Consider the following 6,126-nt stretch of genomic DNA (forward strand, 5'->3'; position numbering starts at 1 on the left):
GGGGGTCCCTAATTTCGGATCTAGTGAAGGGAAGTCTCTTAGGGGGGAATCAAGTCAATTTTGGACTGAGGCTACAAGTTACTAGGTACATTGTATATAAAGGAGGAGTCCAGAATCAAAAGGAGCAAGGGTAGTCTGAAAGGAGACAAGAAGGAGGAACAACACTGAGGGTCAAGGGTTTGACTCTGTTATTGTCAGGGTTCAGCACCCTGCCTTAGGGTGCCCCCGACTCCCCACCTACTTTACCCCCTTTTGTTCTTTGACTGTTGCCTTGTTGTTGCCTTTGTGTGTTGTGTACATGCGCGCGCATGGGATAGCGTGGGAACTTTCTGAGCAAGCAGCTCGCCCAGAATGTTCCCACGGGTCACAGCCACAGTTCTGGGCGAGCAACTCACCCAGAACATTCCCATGCTTACTGGGCACTGCCACCTGGATGTTCCCTCCGGGTCACACTACACAACTCTAGGAGCTGTATAGTTGTGGGCATGTGACCCATTCCTTTATATAGCAACCATGCAGGGAGATGAGACCTTTACCCTTCTTCTCATCTCATGCCCTGCATAGGCAAGTGTATATATTATCTTTCCTTTTACTATACATCTCATGCCCCACATAGTGTGAGGACAGGTTAGATGGGGGCTGAGGTCAGGGAGCCTCCGAGTCCGAGGCTGGGCCCTGACAGTTATGGAAATGGGAATTTCCCATTTTAGACTCTTATGGGTTCTGTATCATGTGATTTGTATAGTAATTGAGTTTAACCAATCAACAATTACCAAAAAACCCGCTGTGCTAACATCTGTTAAACCTCATGTTACAACATCTGTGAAACCATCTGTAAACCCTAATGAACCACCTCACCTCCACTTTCCACTTTCCTGCATCAAGAATGGACAAAAATGGGCGCCTCCAGCCCCATTTTTGTAACAGACTCAATGGTGTTTCCCAAAGGAGGAGTGAAGGGCCAAGGCCCAAGGAGGAAGGAGGATGGGAGTCAGGAATGGCTAGCTGACTGAATAGAAGGAAGCAGCAGCCAAAATAGGAATGAGGGAGAATAGCGGAATTGAATGGGACAATGCAATAGTTGCAAGGTCTGAAGTAAGTCCAGAAAGTCCGAACTCAGAAGTAAAACTCTGGAATATTGGCAAAGGTAAATAAATGGAATTGGCTAACTAATACAATGGGTATAAGTGGAGGTGGGGTCAAAGTCCAAGGTCGGAGCTAAGACCGGAGGTTCCAGAGATAGAGATGCAAACAGGATTCTGGAGCAGAGGTCTGGAGTTGGGAGCGTAGATGTTGCATGTTCATCTGGAAGGTGTCAAGGTTGAGGTTGGACCCAGAATGGTCCGGAGTTGGACTGAAGGTGGTGTTGGAGCCAGAGGTGGGATAGCCTCTTGGGAGTTGGCAAGGAGAAGGTGATGGAAGGGAAGTGGGGCTCTGGAGTCAGTTTCAGAGTTCCAGGAGCCCAGAGTGGATGTCAGGATTGTATGGATATGACAGTATATATATAGAAAAAAAAGATAAATCAGAACAAAAGACAAGGAAAATAGCCGATGGATGGTGGCAATGGAAACAGGAAGAATGTTAAGAGCTTGGCTAAGAAACAATAAGGCAAAAAGGTGTCCACAAGGTAACAATAAAATCAATAATTGAGGCCCATAAGGTCAATATCAACCATTAATCTCACTTCTCCACCACGTATCTGTCATCTTAACTCCCGTCTCATCATTCCATCCTCTTCTCCTGATCCGTCGCTGTCCTTAGAGCTCAAAATCATGTGAATTGGTGGAAAATTGGTGGAGATATGGGGGAAATGGTGGATAACCGTGAAATTTGGGGAAATGGCAATATGAGTCTTGAGAAAAAAGCATGGAAAAAATTGGAAAAAATGTGGAAATGTGTTGTGAGCGTTGGAATTGTGTTGAATGCTTGAGGGTGCTCGTTGGAACCTCGAAAAATGCGATTCTGGCCTCATTTGTGTGGGACTTGCTGTGCCCTCCTACACTGTTACACCCCATCTCATCCCCATGTCTTCTGGCAAAGCTACAAAACACTGCAAAAAATGCAAGACAGAAAAGTCTATTGATGAATTTGCTGCTTCTTGTAATTCCACCACAAAATTACTGAAGAGTTGCCATGCATGCAACACAGAAGGGGTGGCAAGAAACACAGTGGAAGCAGAAAGAGACTACCTTCTGTTAGAGACCAGATCGAGATGAAGGATTTGTCTCCATGGCGGAGGAGGGCTTCAGCCTCAGCGACTCAAGCCAGGAGCGCTGTGCCAAGTTACACGTCCATGCCCTAATTTACTTACTGGCAACGAGAACTAAAGGGGGATCAACTCTAGTCGATTTTATCACTGAGGTGTAACCTATGTACAAGTTAAGTATATATAGTTGCAGCAAGAGCAGGCCCATGAATGGTGGGGCCAAGTGGAGTGGAGCTAACGGAGTTAAACATTAGCTGACTGAATATTACCGACAAGTCAGGTTACGGGGTTAGCGGAATGGCAGGCAATAACCCAGAAATGGAAAGGAGGGATAGACCCAAAGGTGGGCTTGCAGGGCAAGCAAGTGAATTGCCCAGCGGAGGCAGGAGTGTGCTAGCAGACGTCAGAGCTGTCTGGAAGCCTTTGGGGCTCCATACTTAGGGAGGCATAGGTAATATATTGAAAAGAGGGGGTGGTGACCATCGAGGGAGGTGGAGGTGATTGTGGAATATGGGAGCTCCGAGGTTAGTGAAGAAGGAGCGGAGGTGGTCTGGAAGGATCGGAGGCAGTGGAGGTCGATGGCCATGGATGGATATGACACCTTCCTTGAGTCTCTAACATTGCACCTCTGATGCTTCTGGTTGCCCTCCACACCCTGTGGTCAGGTCAACACTCCCACTCCCCTCAGGACCTCTGCTGGTCATCAGGCTGTCCTTGTGACAGTACTGATGGATCCACCTCTGTCTCACAGATTTGTGTTGGCACCGCACCGACCTGGCTTATTTGCAGACTTGTATTGGTGCCACATGCTGACCTCCACTTTCCTCCTCTGGCCATTTTTGTCACTTGGCAGCATACCATTCATTCCTTGCTGAGTGCCTATATTGTTCATCTATTCATTCACTTAACTTGCCAATATTGGCACTTGATCTGTGTGCTGATGCACTTCTTATTCATTCACTTAACCTGTCAATATTGGCACTTGATCCACTTAGTTCATTTCTTGCCTCCCATTTCCTGGGCTCTTGTCTTTATTCAGTTTGACAATCCCCACTCATTTCCACACTGGACCATGCTGGACTGACTGGCCCTTCTATGTTTTCCTCCTGCCTATTTATATCCTGTAAATACTTTCAGGGACCTTAGTCTGGAATCAACTAGAGTACCCCCTGTCTGGTCTGAGTCCCTAGAAAACCATAGGATGAGGCTGCAATAGGGCTGGGGTTGGACCAGATGAGAGTAGACCACTAAATAGAATTGTCGGCACAAATATATGTAAATACATGTTTTGAGGTTGATCTCCAACAGTCCCCACCTCTGCAAAGGGGGCTACCCCCCTCTGAGTTTGTCCTCACTGAGCTCGTGCTCCTCCAACAGGCCTGCGCTGCCTGCAAGTTTTGCTTGAAGTTCACTGTAAGTTCAATCTGTAAATAAGGGATCTCCCCCAGACATCAAGCTCAGGGCACAGTGCTCCCCTTGAGTTGCTGAGGCCACAATCCCACTCTGCTAACCTTGAACAGCACTTCTGGACATGCCACTAATTTCCACCTGCACATCTGCATGTGTGCACTCCAACAGACCTCTGCCAAAACCTCCAACCCTGACTCCAACAGAAATCTGCCCATCTTCTGACACATCCACCCCATTCCCTCTCAGCCTCCTGCCCCTCTGGGCCTTCACCCTCCCTACCTCCCACCATAGAGTCTAACCCTTGACCCTTGGTGTAGTTCCCAACCCATACTTCCCTTTGTCTCCATTTGGACACCTTTGTTCCATTTTGGACCCCCTTTGTTTCTTGTACTCCCATCTCCCTGGATTTCAACCTTATCTCCATGCACCATTGACCATGGGAAAGTGAAAATGGCCTGGAAACTGCAGCCTCTACTTCATGTTGATCTCAAGACTGTCAGGGACGTGTCTGGGGTCGAGGCGGCCCAAGGGTAATGCCCAGCACTGAGGCCGTCGTGGGGTGTGGAGCGGGCATGCATACTGGCAAGCCCGGTCCGGGACGAGGGTCCCTGGCCACTCAGACTGAAGTGGGAACTGTGAGTTGTTATTAAAAGGGGGGGCTATGCTACTTACCTGAAGTGGGAACTGTGAGAAGAAGGTTACTTCTTCAGTTCCCACCCCAGGTACCTTTATGTACATGCAGCTTGGGTCACATGAGGTTTGCCACGTCACCCTGCATACAGCTGCAGTCATCCGGGTGTCCCTGTGGGGGATCCCGAGGGCATGTGCTGCACGCATGCATGCTGGGTTGCACTGCGAGGCTGTCTGGGTCGTCTGGGGCTGGGTGTGTCGTGCACGTGTCGTGGGTGGGTCAATAATACATAGGTATGAGGAAAGGTTGTCTGTTAGATAAAGATAGAAGAAAGAACGAAGGAATAAAAGAACAAAAGGATAGAAAGAAGAACAGGAGTTGAGGAAACATGATGGAGGGTGGGGGGGTAGAGGTGAGCGGGATACCGGGTCAGGGTGGGTGGAGCTGGGTCAGGCGGGTATGCCCTGACAAAGACCCACCATTCCTCAACAAAAAACTATTGGACAAAGCTCAAGTATAATCTCATCCCATTCCTAGCCCATGTCATAACGAGGATCTGCAGCAGCCACACACATGCAGGTGCTGTGAATATGTGAACATGAATTACTCCTTTTCGTGCAACTCATTGATCTCCCATCAACACTCATATCCTCACCCTCATGTTGCTTGCTTCCTCTACTCATTCATTTCTTGGATGCTTTGCCAGAGACTATGGTGTGTCATTACCTGAAACAAACTTTGCACTACTAGTGTTATGCTGTATCACCAGTCCCACAGTAGTATTCAGAAATAAATAAATAAATAATTCATCTATTGTACCCCAGTACAATGTTTGTCCAAAGTAAGGAACTAAGGGCCACACAGTATGATATGGCAGTTCACATAAGTAAACCACTGCTCTGCCCCAAAGTGTTAGAAACCACCTCCACCTAATGCAGGCATTTAGTGTAATGGTAACACACTCTAGGTACCTATGCAGGGCTCTGCAGTTCGACTCCCAGAATGTCCATATTTTATGCATTAAGGTTCCTGAGACCATGTGTACAAATTCCAACATGGTGGACATTCTGCAGAAGTCACTGAGCACACCCAAATCTGGTTGCTGTGTGAGGTCTTAGGGTTGCTCAGCACACAAGGCCGTAAGTGATACAAGATAGTGTATTTTACGGTGGTGTGTATGCGGTTACCCGGAGGTTCCCGCTTGCCCACGTGACTATGTGTATCTAATTTACATGTGACTCGGGGTTCAGGGCTATTGCCCTGACATTCTCCCCCCTTGCGTTGCATTTGCAATGCATACAAGGTTGATAGTAAATGAAACAGAGTTTTAATAGTTGGTTTACATTGAGTTTGGAATTATCAATGAGTGGTTTTTTGTTGTCGCCACTTTAAAGTGGGCAATTTTGTACATGTCGGTGAAAGGAAGAGAGGGGGTTTAAGGAATGAATGAGTGTGGGCCATTACTTTGAAGTGAACGGCGATACATTGGTATCGCAGGGAGAGAAGGAGAAAGAAAGGAAAAAAAAGTGGAGTTTATCGAAAATGAATTTCGACCCAAAGGTTGTATGTCTTTGGTGTTCCTCACTTGTTCTGTGAGGGTTCATGTGTAAGTGGTGTTTACACACGAGCGGTGGTGGATGTGGGTCTTTTGGCGGAGTGGAGATTTCCGCAATTGTTACTTGCAGTTCCTCGCATACAGTATTGTGTGCGGGGCCTCGAGTTCGGGGAAGGTGTTTTCACGGGCGCCTCGATGGCGTATTACCGTGTCACTTTCCCTTCTTTCAAGGGTGGATTCATTGCCCTGGAGGAGGGTTTTCCTCCGGATTGTTCATCTGGACATCCGATTGCTGCGTCGGATGCGATGATGTAGCCTGGGCTA

The sequence above is a fragment of the Cantharellus anzutake genome (genome assembly GCF_015039405.1).
Source record: "Cantharellus anzutake strain C23 chromosome Unknown EI90scaffold_15, whole genome shotgun sequence".
Lineage (NCBI taxonomy): Eukaryota > Fungi > Basidiomycota > Agaricomycetes > Cantharellales > Hydnaceae > Cantharellus > Cantharellus anzutake.